The following is an 18,427-nucleotide window of genomic DNA, read 5'->3' on the forward strand; positions in this document are numbered from 1 at the left end:
TTTCACACTTGAGTTTATTCTGATTTGAACTTTCATGGTATTCACAAGTTGGTCCAAGTATCTGTAAACAAAAACGTTTGTAAAAATTACATTTATATTATTTTACTTTTTAACTCTAATCTAAAATTGAAACAATGAGGTCAATGTAATTGCAGTCTCATAGTTATGTTGGGCATATCCTACATTCACTCTTTGGTCTGCTATGGTTTAAAATCCAAATCGCATTCTCTCGTGTTCATAAAAGTGTGTAACACCCTTCCATACAGTGATCATAAAGTATGGGTAAAACTCACAAAACCTTCTCAGGGATTTGACGTAGAAGGTAATTTCATAAATGTTCCCAAAGCAGTCAGTAGTAGTGTTAAAACAGTCAGGTGCTGTAGACGGTGACTTTGTGACTGATCTCCTGAAGCAGTTCTTTCACAGCCTTATCCACATCCACCAGTTCATTGGCCTTGTCCTCCAGCAGCTTCTGATCTACATCATAGTTCTTCTCAGGATCTGAAAAACACAGACATATTGTTCTTTTAAGCGAGAACATTTAAAAAGTTAATGTTTTGTGATGGTTCTCTTCTAATGCTTTAATTAGAGATGCGTTATTGACATACTTTTTAGCAGCTGGAGTTTGTCGCTGGCCTGTAGCAGCCATGTTTTGGCTTCCTGTTGGAGTTTCTCTGCTCTTTTCTTGGCCTCTGCCACTCCTTCTGCTTTCTGTGTGATCACCTGCTCGACACTACTGTACTTGTCCTTCAGCTCTGAATCCAGATCCTGCATAAACAGTCATGTATAGTATAGGTTACAAACCCACAACACTTCTTAGCAGAGATGACGTATCATATCCAGGTGATTCATGCACCTTTTTGAGCTGCTCAGCAAGTGCAAGATGGCGCCGTTGAGGTCGGCTGCCGTCACGACCGCTCCGGCAAAACTTTCTGTTTTTTTTGTTAAGTATGTTTGTATTTTAAATAGTCTACGCTGTTTTCTTTATATAAGATGGCTATTACTACATATGACCGAGCCACTCTTATATCTATTGGTGTACAATGCACCCACCTTTCGCCGTTTTTAAACCCGGACCCATGTTGGCCGAGCGAGATCCTGTCGAAGACAAAAGGACGCGACCCGCACCGGCATCCACGAGGGAAACGAGCCGGCATCAGGAACAGGTTGAGGGCACGCTCACGCCGCGCTCCCCTACCTAGTGTCCTGTTAGCCAACGTCCAGTCTCTGGAAAACAAGCTCGATGACCTCAGGGCAAGGATCAAGTTCCAGAGAGACATGGTGCGGGACTGCAACCTCCTCTGCTTCACCAAGACATGGCTGAACCCAGTGGTACGCCATACAACCGGCCGAGTTTTTCTCTGTTTACCGCATGGACAGAACAATGGAGTCGGGGAAGACAAGAGGAGGTGGAGTGTGTCTGATGGTGAACAATCGCTGGTGCGAGTTGTTTACCAACCCTCTCTCACGCTCCTGCACACCAAACCTGGAACTTCTGACCATCAATTGTCGCCCTTTCTATCTTCCACAAGAATTCAGCTCGGTCATAGTCAGTGCCGTTTATATTCCACCTCAAGCACGATCACCTAACATCACACCAGTCACAGCACCGGGACGCCGCACTCATTGTGATGGGGGATTTTAACAGTGCAAACCTCAAGCGCGCACCGCCAAACTTTCACTGCCAACTCACCTGCCCACCAGGGGCGAAAGGACACTGGATCACTGCTACACACCCTTCATAGAGAGCTACAAGGCAAAATCATGCCCACCGTTTGGTAAATCGGACCATGACGCCATCTTCCTCGTGCCTGTTTACAAACAGAGGCTGAAACAGGAAGCCCCGGTACAGAGGGAGGTGTCACGCTGGTCTGACCATTCGGTGGCCGCTCTGCAGGACGCTTTGGATGACGCAGACTGGGCCATGTTCAGGTGTAGCTCCGAGGACGTCAACGTGTTCACAGAAGCAGTGATGGGATTCATCGGAAACTAGCGGATGACACGGTAGAGAAAACAGTCATCAGGACGTTTCCCAACCAGAAGCCGTGGGTAAACCGTGGGTAAACTATCCACGACTCTCTGAGATCCCGCTCCGCAGCCTATAACACGGGGATAGTGTTACGAGCCTCCCGTTTGTCTAGGGGCACGCAAGGCTGTAACAAATAAAGTCTACAAAACAAAAAAAAAAAGCTCGGACGGTCACATCAATCCCTGATCCAGAAAAGCACAAACGCAGTCTCGAATAAATATCTTTCATTTATTTAAGAACAGATGAATAACAGAGGAAGCAAATCTTCAGGAGAGGGCAAGGCCAACATAATAAACAAACTACAAACTACAAACTACAAAATATAAATAACCTACTCAAACGAAAATAAATAAATAACAGAGTCTTACCTTAGATATTTAATCTCTCCTGAAACAGTCTACAGTCCTCGTGTTTCAAACAGTCCATCATTGTTCCTGTGCCGAAGAAACCTCTTGCCTCTTGCCTGAATGATTACCGCGCGCAGTTCTGACGACGGTAGAGATGAAGTGCTTTGAGAGACTCGTCAGAGACTTCATCACCGCATCACTACCGGACACACTCGACCCACTACACCCGCCCCACCGCCAGAACCGGTCCCACGGAGGATGCCATCACACACCTCCTCCACACAACCACGAGCCACCTGGATTTTAGAAAAGGGAACTATGTGAAATTGCTGTTCGTGGACTATAGTTCAGCGTTCAACACCATAGTTCCCTCCACACTCACCTCGAAGTTGGAGGTCCTGGGACTCAGCCCATCCCTGCGTCACTGGATCACCAACTTCCTGACCGACAGACCACAAGCCGTGACGGATGGGAAAACACACCTCATCCTCCTCACTCTCAGCACTGGAGCCCCTCAGGGTTGTGTTCTGAGCCCCCTGTTGTACTCGCTGTACACACATGACTGTGTGGCCACTACAAACTCCATCACCATCATTAAATTTGCTGACGACACTGTCGTGGTGGGCCTGATATCCAACAACGATGAGATGGTCTACCTTCAGGAGAACAATCTGCTCCTGAACGTCAGAAAAACAAAGGAGTTAATAGTGGACTTCAGCACGAAGCAGGTGCGCTCTTACCATCCCATCATGATCAAAGGGGACCCCGGTGGAGAGAGTGGACAGTTTTCGGTACCTGGGTGTTCACATCACGCAGGACCTGTCTTGGTCCTGTCACATCAACACCCTGGTGAAGAAGGCCCGGCAGCGTCTATACCATCTGAGGCGCTTAAGGGACTTCAGACTCCCATCTCAGGTGCTCAGGAACTTTTACACCTGCACCATTGAGAGTGTCCTGACGGAAACATCACCTCCTGGTTCGGGAACAGCACCATGCAGGACAGGCGAGCCCTTCAGAGGGTGGTGCGGTCAGCTGAGCGCACCACCCGCACTGACCTCCCTGTGCTGCAGCACATCTACAACAAGCGGTGCTGTACCAGGGCCAGGAAGATCGTGGAAGACCTCGGCCATCCCAACAATGGACTCTTCTTTCTGTTGCGTTAAGGAAAGCACTTTCGTTCCCTGAAGGCAAACACAGAGAGAATGAGGAGGAGCTTCTTCCCGCAGAGCCATTCGAGTCTGAACCAGAGAACACCCAGCGCCTAATCACCGGGATTCCCATGTTCACCCCTCTTTCCCCAGATACCCACTTACAACTGGACAATCAATCAATCAATCATTTTTATTTATATAGCGCTTTTAACAACACAGGTTGCATCAAAGCACTGTACAGTATAATGACAGGGATATATAGTGACGAGAGTGACCAATTTCTTATTAAATGCAGAGACGGTCTCTGTAGTCAATTCAACGATAGTCACTAGAAGTTAAGTGTCCCCAACCAAGCAAGCCAGAGGCGACAGCGGCAAGGAAACAAAACCCCATGCATATAGAATGGAGAAAAAAAACCTTGGGAGAAACCAGACTCAGTTGGGGTCAGTTCTCCTCTGACCGGACGCCCAGCACTTAACCTCCAGTTCAATTTTAAACGCAGCTGTGTCAGGTAGTGTAAATGACTTAGTGTGTGCGTGTGTGTGTGTGCATCAGGATCTGGTGATCTGTCGACGGGCGCATCTAGGTTTTCTGGTCTCTGATGAACATAATCTCTGGGTGCTGATCCACCATCTAGTCTGGATACAAACTGTGAAAACAGATTGAGAAAGAAACAGGACTAATATTAGCGTAGATGCCATTCTTTTTACGATGTCACAAGTACATCGTATTTTAGAGTAGTGTTCCCGGTTCCAGCAAATCTAAGTAATGCAGCCTAAAAATCCTTTAACGGATTTGAATAATAAAAGGTGTGTTGGTGTGTTATGTGTAGGCTAAGTTAAAAGATGTGTCTTTAATCTAGATTTAAACTGGCAGAGTGTGTCTGCTTCCCGAACAGAGTTAGGGAGATTGTTCCAGAGTTTAGGTGCTAGATAGGAAAATGATCTGCCGCCCGCAGTTGATTTTGATATTCTAGGTATTATCAAATGGCCAGAGTTTTGAGAACGCAGCGGACGTGCAGGACTATAATGTGATAAGAGCTCGCTCAAGTATTGAGGAGCTAAACCATTCAGGGCTTTATAGGTAATTAATAGGATTTTAAAATCTATTCGATGTTTGATAGGAGCCAGTGCAGTGTTGACAGAACTGGGCTAATGTGATCATACTTCCTAGTTCTAGTAAGGACTCTGGCTGCTGCGTTTTGGACTAGCTTAAGTTTGTTTATTAAGCGTGCAGAACAACCACCCAATAAAGCATTGCAATAATCTAACCTTGAGGTCATAAACGCATGAATTAATATTTCTGCATTAGAGGTTGAAAGCATAGGTCGTAATTTAGATATATTTTTAAGATGGAAAAACGCAGTTTTACAGATGCTAGAAACATGATTTTCAAAGGAAAGATTGCGGTCAAACAGCACACCTAGGTTCCTAACTGATGATGAAGAATTAACAGAGCAGCCATCAAGTGATAGGCTGTGTTCTAGATTATTATATGTGGGGTTTTTAGGTCCAATTATTAGCACCTCTGTTTTTTCAGAATTTAACATTAAGAAGTTACTCATCATCCAGCTTTTTATATCGACTATGCATTCTGTTAGATTCTCAATTTGGTGTGTATCACCAGGCTGCGCTGAAATATAGAGCTGAGTATCATCAGCATAGCAGTGAAAGCTAACACCATGACTCCTGATAATATCTCCCAGAGGTAACATGTAAAGGTTGAAAAGTAACGGTCCTAGCACTGAGCCTTGAGGAACTCCATATTTCACTTTTGATCGATATGATACCTCCACATTCAGTGCTACAAACTGATAGCGGTCAGATAGATATGATTTAAACCATGCTAAGGCGCTTCCTCTAATGCCAACATAGTTTTCTAGTCTATCCAAGAGAATGTTGTGATCGATAGTATCGAATGCTGCGCTAAGATCTAATAGCACTAATAACGAGATAAAACCACGATCAGATGATAGAAGCAGGTCATTAGTAACTCTAATGAGAGCAGTCTCAGTACTATGGTACGGTCTAAAACCTGATTGGAAATCCTCACAGACACCATTTTTTTCTAAAAAGGAATACAGTTGTGAGGATACTACCTTTCTAGTATCTTTGACAGAAAAGGAGATTAGAGATTGGTCTGTAATTTACTAAGTCTTTGGGACAATTACACTGGACAATACTCCACTAGTCACTTTACATTGGACATTCACACAGCCACTTTATATTTTATACTTTATTTTATTTTTTACCTTTTATACTTTGTACACTTCTTCGTATATATATATTTTTATATTTTATATTTTTCGTTTTCTATTCCGACGCTGGAAGGTTGTAAAAAACATTTCACTGCATGTCGTACCATGTATGTATGTGTATGTGACAAATCAAATTTGAATTTGAATTTTTGAAGTGCCTTGATGCTGTCCGCCTCTTTCTCTGTGCTGTTCGCTGGTGGAGGTGTTGAGTGCCTTTTCTTTCAGCAAAGCTACATCGCTTTCCAACTTCAGCAGCCTTCGAGCGGTGTTACTCAGTTTTAGCTCCAAGTCCAACGCATTTTAAACAAAAGAGTCACAAATTGCTTCAAAGATCAAGTCCAAATTACTAATGACTAAAGAATGGCTAAAACGGTCCCCTTTGGAACCAATGGCTAGAAATGTAGACTTACGGAGACCAGCAGGTCTTGCGTTCCCTTGATGTCAGCGCTGGCCTGTTTCAGAGCCTCGGTCACTGAACTCTGGGCGCGCGCTCAGCCTGCTGCAAGGCCTCCTTCACCATCTCAGAGGTGTCTTTCACATCCGTCGCCTCCTTTCTGTGAAAACCAGACAATATACAAACATTTACATTCATTTCCAGTTATTATTGTCATTTGACTGCACAGACACTACATTTTACTTTACTATTCTCCTGTTTGATACTCTTAAGTGCTTTGACACAATCTGTATTGTTAAAAGCGCTATATAAATACAGTTAACAATGAACCGGTCAGTAGGTGGCAATGCTACCACATTCCACAGATATGGTACATTTTAGTGAAGTGCTTCTCAACCAGAATCCCACTCAAAATTGCTCATTCCAAAAATAGTTTTTCCTTCACGTCAGATTTTTCTACTAAATGTTTTTGCTTTCGACAATTATTTGTACGACAAAGAAGTCTTGTACTACGCCTTAATTAAAAATGCTATAAAGACATGATTTCTATTTTCCTCTGATACTTTTTGTTCCAGTCAATTTTCACATTTTAATGATTTAGAAAACATTATTTCATGCCTATTTTTGTTTATAAATACCTGAAGGCAAATACATATCTATAAATAGATGTACTCCCGACAGCCGCAGATTCTCTCTCTCTCTCTCTCTCTTTCTGTCCTTCTTTTATTCCTTTCTTTACTCTTTCTTTCTTCAGAAACTGACAGAATTAAACTGACCGTACATAAAGAGCGAGAGATATGTTGCCATATAATATTCTCCATAAACTCTTGCACAATGACTTCCTCACAACACTCACACATGCATCAAAAACAGAATTGTGATAAACTCCAAAACAATTGCCTGATATTAACACAAAAATATCAGAATTCAGAGGAATTTAGTCATTTCTTCAGCTCTGGAATGGGATTCGTGCTGTAAAGGCTTTTAACAAGTGGGTTTAATGAGGGTTTAACAAGTCAGGGATAAGGTTACCTTTCTGATCTTCTTTGTGAGGCCAGCATCGTCACATTTATTAATTCAAGTGTTTTAAAAGAAACCTTAACACTTACACAGCTTACTGCTAAATGAGCAAATAATGTCAGATCATTTCAAACCTGCTGTTTTTTATATTTGTATTTCACACACACTCAAAAATGAAGGTACAAAAGCTGTCACTGGGCGATGCGTTTTTAAAAAATACACTTTTGTACCTATTAGGTTGTCACACGTGTGGACTCTTTTGTTGTTGTTTTGTCTTCTCCCATGTGTTCAGTGTCACCTACTTTCTATTAATTGTCTAACTGTGTCTTGTTAATTTAGTCAATTCCTGTGTGTATTTAAGTTCCAGTTTGCTTCTGTTTAATCGTCAGTTCTCGTCTTTAATGCGTGTGGTCCTTTTTGTCCTGCCTGCTTGCAGCTATATTGCTATTTTGTTCGTTTTTAGAGGATTAAAACTGTTTTAGTTTATTTTTCTCATTGAGTGCTCCTTCTCGCAAAACCACACCGTGACATAGGCTCAAATATGTACCTTTACGAACTAATATGTACCTTTTAAGCTACCAAAATGGACCCTTTAGGTACAAACATGTCCCTTTTAAAAATCTACCGCCCCAGTGACAGCTTTTGTACCTTTATTTCCAAGAGTGTTTTGCACTAAAAGGTATAATATACAGTATTATCATAATTCACTGTGTTCCTGTCATAATCCTTAGAAATAGCAGAATGTATCGCTTAAAGTGCAACATAACAAACAAATACACACATTAACCCTCTGTCCACTAAAAGACACTGCAATCATCTGCAAACGTACAGGCTTTATTCAAATATATTTACACTAAATGTATAATTGAAATTACATTTCATTATATGACCAAATTAATTTACAAAACCACAAGCTGGTTTTAGACAGCACAGACTCCTTTTGCAAACCAACTAAAAATCTATTACATCTAAACATGAATAAATATGAATTATATGTACAATTTAGTGTCTAGTGCCTCGGTCTGTTCCTCTTATTTACACAATGTCCCATTTCTCCTTTTTCTCTCTACTCTCATTCTGAAAAACACGCTTTAGCTAAAAAACCCCAATCTCTATCTGATCTCAGGCTCTGGTTTCTGCTGGTGCTGTGTGTTCAGCTCCTCCAGGATCCACACAGAGCCCCTCACCGGACTGAAGGTGACCAGGAAGCAGTTCTCCGCACTTCCTGTGTCACTCCTGCTCTCCCTATACAAACAGTCGAAAAGCATTGATCTAGACTGATCCCAACGACACAATCCAGCCGTGACTCTGCTGTGATTCAGAAAGTGTGTGTCACTGGCCTTACACCTGTTCAGTTTAACCAGGGGTGGCTCTCAATGTCCTCTAAACTGGGCCGGTCTGATGCCGATGCACTGAGACACCAGCGAATCAGCTGACGGCACTCTGTTACACACAACACAGTCTTCAGCAACACAAAAGCACACGCTTCACCTGGATCTGGACGTGACGTCTGTCTCTTGCCTGTAGACAGCTCTCTAGGGAAGGTCAGCCTGCTTTTGGAGGTGACCCTGCGTGCTCCTCTGAAGGGGAAACAGCCGCACAGGATGCTGTAGAGCGTCACCCGACCGACCAAACCGTGGCCGGTCCTGCGTGATAGCGGTGCTGCCGAAACCACTCAGGAGGGGCGTATTCAAGAGTGCCTGAGAGACACAACAAGACCACAAACGTCCGATCAAAATCTTCCCTTTGCTGTTCACAAACGCATCACTGCAGTGAGATCAAAGCAACCTGCAAAGTGTCGGTAGGCCGAGTCTTGCAGCAGATCTCCACAGCCAAGTCCAGCAGCTTGATGTCGTGTGTGACTCAGTGGAGATCAGCAGGTTCTCCGGTTTGGCGTCCCGGTGCAGGACTCCGCGGCTCTCGCAGTGTTTCAGCGCCGTGATCAGCTGCAGCAGGACTTTCTTGGCCAGAGTCTCCTCCAGACATCCGTTCTCCTCGCAGAAACTCTGGAGATCTTGGCAAGGAACGGGACGCTCCAGGATCATGGTGTGGCGTCTGCGATGGTCGAACCACTCCAGCAGCTGCAGGACGTTTGGGCAGGCAGGAGCCGAATTGACCAGGGTCATCAACGCCACCTCCAGCGGCAGCAGAGACCCTGACCTTCCTGCAGAGACCAAAGATCCGTTACATCCAGAGCTGAATGCAGATTCACAACAGATTCACCTTCAACTCACCACTTTCAGCTTCTCAGGCGTCCTGCTTTTGCAAACGTACTTGATGGCAACCTGTGAACAGATCAACCGCAGGAAATCACGCCTTCACTGATATCGCCAACTCTAAAAGCTGTTTGAAGGAGGCAGGGAAGGAAACGTCTTACTGGCAGTCTGTCGGACCTGCGTATCCCAGCATGCACCGAGCCGAATCCACCTCGGCCCAGCAATGGGCCCTTGGCATACGCTTCTGAAACGCACAAGAACATGTATAAACAGAACATTTTCTATTAATAACTGAGTCATGACATCTTTGATAATCCTGACCTCTGCGGGAGCGTTTGGCTGGTCTTGTGTTGGAGGTGGGCGGCCCTTCATCCTCCCGGCCGCCGCTCTGCCGCTTCCTCTTCCTGTGAGGCTGATCTGTGGACACAGAAACAGCCAGGTCAGAAGGCAGAGGCGCGATGTATCCTGGTAGCTCTTGGCTCAGGGGCTGCTCTGGGTCACGATCACCAGAGCCTCGTCTCCCATCCTCCTGAGCAGCCGTCTGAGAGATAGCAGCGCTCCTGGATCTGGAGCGGCCCGAGGCTGAAATATTACACACTTACAATACTTCATACTGTTTTATTAACAGTCAATAATCAAAACCTTATTTAGCACAGTTTATCTGTCACGTGGAACAAGACACGCATCACTTAACTTCAATATAACAGGTTGCACAAGCTGTCAAACAATGCACATACCAATAATAAATATCCTAAAATAATCCATTAAAAAACATACCTCGTCTTTCGTCCGAGTGAGCCATTGACGACTTCCTCCAAACTCCAAATAGGGAGAAAAAAAGAAAATGTATAAAATAAAATGAAATACAATAACAATACAAGACACAACTGCAGTAATAAGTTTAGTTATAGAACAAATAACAGTTTAAAACTCTTCTCCAAGAAAATCCGCTGATCTCCGTCTGAAATAAAAGTCTTCTTCTCGAATCCTCCGATGAGCTTCAGAAAGCAACAAGATCTGATCAGAAAATACTCAAATGTCTCCTCGTCTCACAACCAACAGATAGCGATGGGTTCGAGTGTTTATATATTCAGGCGGAACTCATAACACACGTCGCTATAGCAACTAAGACGCGAATCACGCCGGCGCTTACGTCAGTTCCGCATCGCTCGTACATCTCAGCACGAGTTGAATATTTATGCAATTATTCATTTCTTTTTAAATTAAATTTTTATAATAGATTTCATTTTAATTATTTAACTGTTTTAAAAACAGCTTTAAATGACAATTCAAGGAGTTTCATTTGCAAGATTTCATACAACAGTTCAATAAACGACGCTGATATTAAATGACTTACATTGTATGACTGCAACACTTTTTCATGATTTCGCTCTGCTTCGTCAAAGAAAATAGTTTTAAATGAGTTTGGTTTATGCATGAATGTGCGTTTTTAAACGAACGAGTCAATGATTCAGTTAGACACTCATTAAGAACAGACTCTGAATGAATCAGTCTTTTGAACGAATCATTTGAACTATGATTCGCTGTTTTAGTTTCAATTGTAAAATACTATTTGAGTTATTTTAATACTTATTTTAATATATATATAGGCCATCGTAAAATATGCTACTGTATGAACTACACTGCAAAAAAACTGCTGTTCTTGTTTAGATTTGTTTCATTGTTGTCCAGCCAAAATATTCAAAAAATCTTCAATTAGAGGGATTTTCAAGACTGACAGACTTTTCAAGAAAAATCTCTCACTTAATTTTGACTCACTTTTTCTTAAAAGGAAGCAATAATTATAGTATATATTTTTATTTTTCTATTTTTATTTTTGCTGTGTTGCACATTTTATATTTTGTATATTGTACATAATTCTCTTTATATCTGTCTTGTCTTGTTATCGTGTTGCACTGTAGAGTTTTTGTCACTAAAACAAATTCCTCGTATGTGCAAACATACCTGGCAATAAAGTGATTCTGATTCTGATTCTGATCATTTTGATTTCTAGATATTTTTTTCCGGAAACGTATGTAAGAAAAGCATATTTTGCAGTTCGGCAACAAAAACAAAATTGGTCATAAAATTGAAAAACAGAAGGGGAAGGACTAAAAGGAAGTCCAGCTATTCTTGTCTGGTGACCATCTGTTAAAAATGAGCATAAATTATATTATTATTTGGTAAGCTATTGTCACTTTTAATATGGGGTGTAAGCTGTTTTGTCTGTCATTACAAATGTCCCTATAGTGAAGTTTGCTGATATGATCAAACCAGTGTGCTTTAAAAATAAATAAAATAAACTGAGCTGCATTAAAACACAATGGAGCTCAGCAAGAGTTTTCTGCTTGTAATTATGGAAATTGCTTGATTTATTGACTTGTCTCTAAGGATCCTCGCTCTTACAATACTAAACACAATGAAAATGAATTGACTTTTGAAAGACACAGACCTTGTTTATGTCTGTGTTGTGGTTTGTGATGGTGACCCCGAGACCTTTTGTACGCTGCCATCTAGTGGTCGTTTTATGTTGTTGACATTTTTATGGTTGATATTCATTTTAGTAGAGTTGCATAATGTATTGTTGGAAATTAGCACAAATGAATATAGAGCCAATTCATTTATTTATTTATTTAAAAGTTTTTGCCATAAAACAACATATATTGACATTTGTATTTCATATTAAAATCAGTCTACAGTAAAATGTACTACAGATTCACTCAGAAACTGCATTTGTTGTAACGACTTGTGGATGTAGCTTCAAATAATTCTATTAAGATACATTGGGTATTAACATAGCCTGTTTTCGTTGTCCTATAGGCTTTCTAAATTTCTAAATCATTAACATTCCATTTTAAAATGAACAATATCATAAATTCATTTACATGAACCTATAACACGCATATATTCTTTATTCTCACATTTACTGAACTTCTAGAACATAGAAGGATACTCTATTTTATTTAATTTTTCCTGGTGCTTCTTACATGGCTGAATAAATTCAAATGTAATATAGGTTAAGATTAAAATACATCTGCAGTATAAAGGAAACACAAATTAGGGCTTAGCGTCTTTCCATTAACATCAAACAGTAAACGCAAAGTGTTTAGGGGTCATTATTTAAGAAAAATAATTCGAAAAAGGTATTGCAGCAGAAAAGCAAACTTCAAAAACCTGTTCTAAAATTATGTTATTACTATAGGTAAATGTTGTAAGGTACGGGTAAGGTTTGTTGAATAAAGGTTTGTGTTGTAGAATACAGTTAGGTCCTGCAGAATACAGGTAAGGTTTGTTGAATAAAGGTTAGTGTTGTACAGTACAGGTAAGTCCTATAGAGTACAGATAAGTTCTGTAGCATACAAGTAAGGTTTGTTGACTAAAGATAAGTGTTTTAGAGTACAGGTACAATTTGTTGACTGAAGGTAAATGTTGTAGAATACAGGTAAGGTTTGTTGACTGAAGGTCAGTGTTTTAGAGTACGAGTAAGGTTATCTTCTTGAAGAGGGGAACCCCACTGTCCTGCCGGGACGATGGCAGCCGGGTATTCGATGGACGCGTGGGAGAAGTGGCGTCTCGTGTGCTTGGCACCTCTTTCCGTGGAGGATATTGAAGATATCTTTCATTTCGAACTTTGATTACGGGCTATTGCTGATCGGATTGGGCATAGCCCTGGTATATCGACAAATTGAGAGAACGAGGGCAGCTGTCCACAGCCCCACAAGGCTGCCTGGAATAACTGAAGTAGTGGGCAGATCTGTCGGGACTCAGACTGTGGTTGTAAACCGCACTTTGGATAACATCATGGGGAAGCTCGAGGCTTTGCATCGAAAAATGGATCAATTTGGGGACCACAATGGACAATAGAGTTGTTCGGGTAAACTGCTTACGACTACTACTTTCCAAGCCTAAACAAATTCCATTCCTATCTGGTTTCGACTCCTCTACCATGCACTGCTGGAAAAACAACTCCCCCGGTAGATCACGGCAGTGAAGACGCTCTCGCACTCCTCACTCCCACCTTTCCGCCTGCCTGGCAGACAGGTCTGGATCAACGCTGCATTGACGGGCTGCCAGAGAAGGATGACTGCTCGCCAGTGGAGGATCCCAATGACCCAGAGACTTTACATTGTTTTACATGTTGTCAAAGTGTCTAAACTATCTTCTTCTATTGCTGAGGTGTTTTTTCCCCGTTATCACACTGTGGTCCTGTCATGAGTGAGGGGTCTGAGGCGTGCGGATCCATATGCAGGCTTTTATTAAACGAAGGCATGGTCATAGCAGGCAGGCGTCAAACAGGGCAAACAGATGTATAGGAGGCGAGGCAATAACAAAATCCAGAAACAGGCGATGGTCAGGTCAGGCAGCAAACAATCAGAAAACCGAAAAACAGACAGGGTCAAAACCAGGGAACTCAGAAACAATAATCCACGAACGATCTAACAAAGAAACAGGCGAAACAATGCAACCTGCAGGTGAGTGGCTTGCTACAGTTTTTATAGTCCTGGAACAGGAAGTAGCAGCAGAGGGAGTGATCGCAGATCACCCAGGGGTAAGAGCCCCCTCTTCTGGCTTGGTGACATAGCCCCCCTCCTAGGAGCGACTCCTGGCACTCCATAAAACAAACAAAAAACACTGTGAGCTTGGGAGGGGGTTCCAGGAGGGGGTCAGCAAACGGAGTCCAAGGAGGAAGAGATGGAGGGAGGAGCCAGGGAGAAAACAGGAGGAGTCCGGAGCGGGAGGCGATCCAGAGCCCAGCCATGATGGTCAGTGGTGGAGCCGACGGAGGGAGGAGCCATGGAGAGGTAACTGTCATCGACTCCATGGGGCCGACCGATGGCAGCGGAGCTGGTGGTCGAGGAGACTGAGGCGGAGGCGGAGAGCCGAAGAGCCAGGGTGACACAGAGGCGCTGGAGGTCCTAGGCGACACCGCAGGCTTCGGCAACTGATGCGGAGACGGGGGACGAGAAGGACGCGGTGAAGCCAGAGGACTGAGGTGGAGCCGGGGGGAGGGAGGAGCCTGACAGAGCCGGAGGGATGGAGGGACGAGGCGAAGCTGGAGGAGTGGAATCCTGAGGCGACGGATGGTCGACGACCGACCAAGGCGTAGCTGGAGAGACGATGGAGCCTGGTGGAGCTGGTGGACTGACGGAGCACGGTGGAGAGGAGGGAGCTAGAAGCCCAGGGGGAGCCGATGGGTCTACAAGCCGAGGTGGAGTCTGGGACTCGGAGGCGGAGCGATGAAGCGAGGATCCTTCACCCACGGCGCGATGGAGACTGGCAGACCCGTGGTGAGCTCCAGGTGGAGGGCAGAGGATGAGTGCAGGGGCTGCTGGGATCCATCGACGACGTGTAGCAAGGGTGGGAGGGTGGGATAACTTGAGGTTTTGCACGAGGCGCGGGCACTGGAGGCTTTGCACGGCAGGTGGCCATCTTGGGAAGCGGCTCTGGGCAGGCGGCGGCCATCTTGGGAAGCGGCTCTGGGCAGGCGGCGGCCATCTTGGGAAGTGGCTCTGGGCAGGCGGCGGCCATCTTGGGCAGCAGCTCGGGAAGCGGCCATCTTGGGCAGCGGCTCTGGGAAGAAGGCGGCCATCTTGGGCAGCGGCTCTGGGAAGAAGGCGGCCATCTTGGGCAGCGGCTCTGGGAAGCATATGTCATCTTGGCTGGCTGTTTGGAAGAAGGCGGCCATCTTGGGCAGCTGCTCTGGGAAGGCAAAGATTACTGAGTTGATGCTGTATCCTTTTTCCCTCAACACCCAACGTGGAAAGCTGACCCCACAGTCACTAAACCGAACTCAATAAACTGTGCAAGGACTCACGTGGACCTCACGAACAAGTTTTTTGTCTGAGGGCTGATTTACTCCTCATGATACAACTCCAATCAATAAGCAGTCAGGTATGTTGTGAGAGGTAAGCTACAAACCAGAAACTTCTGAGTATAATCTCACTGATCGAGTGCCTTGCTTGAGGGGCCAATAATGAATGAGGGTCCTACTGGACATGGATCAGGTGAAAAGCCGCTGGATCCTGGGTGAGGTTGCATTCTGTCATGAATGAGGGGCCTGAGGCGTGGATCCACATGCAGGCTTTATTAAAACGAAGGTGTATTACAGCAGGCAGGCGTCAAACAGGGCAAACAGGATGTATAGGAGAAGTAGGCAACAACAAAATCCACAGAAACAGGCGATGGTCAGGTCAGGCAGCAAACAATCAGAAAACCGAAAACAGACAGGGTCAAAACCAGGGAAATCAGAAACAATAATCCACGAACGATCTAACAAAGAAACAGGCGTAACAATGCAACCTGCAGGCGAAAGTGGCTTGCCAGTTTTTATAGTCCTGGAACAGGAAGTAGCAGCAGAGTGGAGTGATCGCAGATCACCCAGGGGTAAGAGCTCTCTGCTGGCTTGGTGACAGTCCCCAGGAGCACAGTCTGGCTTGTTTTTTGTTTTTTTCTCGCCTCTACCCTTCCTCATGTAAATGCTGTACTTCCTATTTCTGTCATCCCATCATGTCTAACCCCCATCTGTATCTGGATGTGGATGGGATGATGGCTCAAAGCATTTACTACATGTCGATTTACGTATGTCTGTGTATGTGACCAATGGAATTTGAATTTGATTTGATTTGATTTCGATTGACTAAAGATAAGTCCTGTAGAATACAGAAAGGTTTGTTGAATGAAGCTAAGTGATTTAGAAAACAGGTAAGTCCTGTGAATAGATGTAAGGTTTGCTGAATTAAGGTAAGTAATTTAGAAACAGGTAAGTCCTCTAGAATACAGGTAACGTATGTTTACCAAAGGTAAGAGTACAGGTACAGCTTGTTAACTAAAGGTAAGTCCTGTAGAATGCAGATTAGGTCTGTTGATTGCAAGTCCAGTGAGGAATACATAAGATTTGTTGAATGAAGGTAAGTGATTTAGAAAACAGGTAAGTCCCGTAGAATACAGGTGATGCTTTCTAGACTAAAGGTGCTGTTTGAAAGTACAAGTAAGGTCTGTTGAGTTAAGATATGTCCTCTAGAATACAGGTAAAGTTTGTTGACTAAAAGTAAGTCTCGTAGAATACAGGTATGTTTGTTAATAAAAGTAGGTTACAAAAATCATATTAATGTCCAAAGCAGTCTAAAGAGATAAAGATGAGATAAAAGACTGAAGTAATGCATGTAAACACAAATGTAAATGTATTCATGCTGTCTATATTGACAAGTTTTGGGTCACCCACTTCCAATAAACAGGTTGAACTACTTTATTATTAATTTTATCATTAAATTTAGTATGTATTTATTATTATAATATCCATGAGTACAAATCGTAATGTTGTACACAATGATGTTCTTAGGAATTGTGGATACAGATTTATGGGGACAGGACTTAACATGACAATGCCTCTGTATAAGGCAAGTTTAAATAACAAAATGATTGATTGAGTCACTGTGGAAGATCTTGACTGTTCTTCATAAAAGCCTGATCTCAGCTGAACACTTCTGAGTAAAAGTAGTTTAAATAACGCAGCTGTAACGTAGGGGCACAAACACAATGCACATCAATGTCTGATTCAGAAGCAACCAATAAGAGCACAAAAACAATGTCAGAGTTGCAGCCCAAGACTGATGATACACAGGCAATTGGAGAATAGGTAATAGATCTTTATCTGGATCGTTTAGATCAGTCTGCGGGTCTATGTATCATCAGTTCATGAAGCCTTCATTGCTTCAGGACAGGTCCAGCTCCAGTCTACAGCCATGATCCTGGTCCATATCAGTGTCATTTTCCAGCAATAAACCAACAACTGAAAAATAAACAAACAAAAATATTTTGAGTAAAGAGGATTTTTTCACAATACACTCTGCCTCTTGTGTGTTGTTTGCATATTTAAAAGTTTCTTCAGATTGATTGATTTCTCTTGATTTGAGAAATTTACACAATAACAATGTCAGTTTATTAATTGAGTTTATTCTGATTTGAACTTTCATGGTATTCACAATATCCAAGTATCTGTGCAACAAAACGTTTGTAAAAATGCTACATTTATATTATTTTACTTCTTTTTAACTCTTAACTTAAAAATTGAAACAATGAGGTCACGTAATTGCAGTCTCATAGTTATGTTAAGTATATCCTACATTCACTCTTTGGTCTGCTATGGTCAGTAACCAAATCGCATTCTCTCGTGTTCATGTGCTAAAAATAATCTTCCATACAGTGATCATAAAGTATGGGTAAAACTCCACAAAACCTTTCTCAGGATTTGACGAGAAGGTACTTCTACAATGTTCCCAAAGCAGTTTGGTAGTAGTGTTAAAACAGTCAGGTGCTGGGTAGACGGACTTTGTGACTGATCTCCTGAAGCAGTCTTTTTTCACAGCCTTATCCACATCCACCAGTTCATTGGCCTTGTCTCCAGCAGTTTCTGATCTACATCATAGTTCTTCTCAGGATCTGGAAAAACACAGACATTGTTCTTTTTAAGCGAGAACATTTAAAAAAAGCGAATACTTTTGTGATGGTTCTCTTCTAATGCTTTAATTAGAGATGCGTTATTGATTACTACTTTTTGTAGCAGCTGTTTGTCAAGGCCTGTAGCAGCCATGTTTTGGCCTGTTGAGCTGCTCTTTCTTGGCCTCTGCCACCCTGCTTTCTGTAGTGATCACCTGCTCGACACTACTGTACTTGTCCTTCAGCTCTGAATCCAGATCCTGCATAAACAGTCAGTGTATATAGTATAGGTTACAAACCCACAACACTTTAGCAGAGATGATTTATCATATCCAGGTGATTCATGCACCTTTGAGCTGCTCAGCAAGTGCAAGATGGCGCCGTTGGAGTCGGCTGCCGCCACGATCGCTCCGCAAAACTTTCTGTTTTTTTTTTTGTTAAGTATGTTTGTATTTAAATGATATCACGCTGTTTTCTTTATATAAGATGGCTGTTTACTACATATGACCGAGCCACTTTATATCTATTGCGTACAATGCACCCACCTTTCGGGCCGCTTTTTAAACTCCGGACCCAT

General features: G+C 43.0%; 1 pseudogene; it reads right to left on the reverse strand.

The window, feature by feature from the left end:
- Positions 1–361: 361 nt before the first annotated feature.
- LOC122341147 lies at positions 362–18,427 on the reverse strand (annotated as a pseudogene).

Source organism: Puntigrus tetrazona, unplaced genomic scaffold (assembly GCF_018831695.1).
Source record: "Puntigrus tetrazona isolate hp1 unplaced genomic scaffold, ASM1883169v1 S000001140, whole genome shotgun sequence".
Classification (NCBI taxonomy): Eukaryota; Metazoa; Chordata; class Actinopteri; order Cypriniformes; family Cyprinidae; genus Puntigrus; species Puntigrus tetrazona.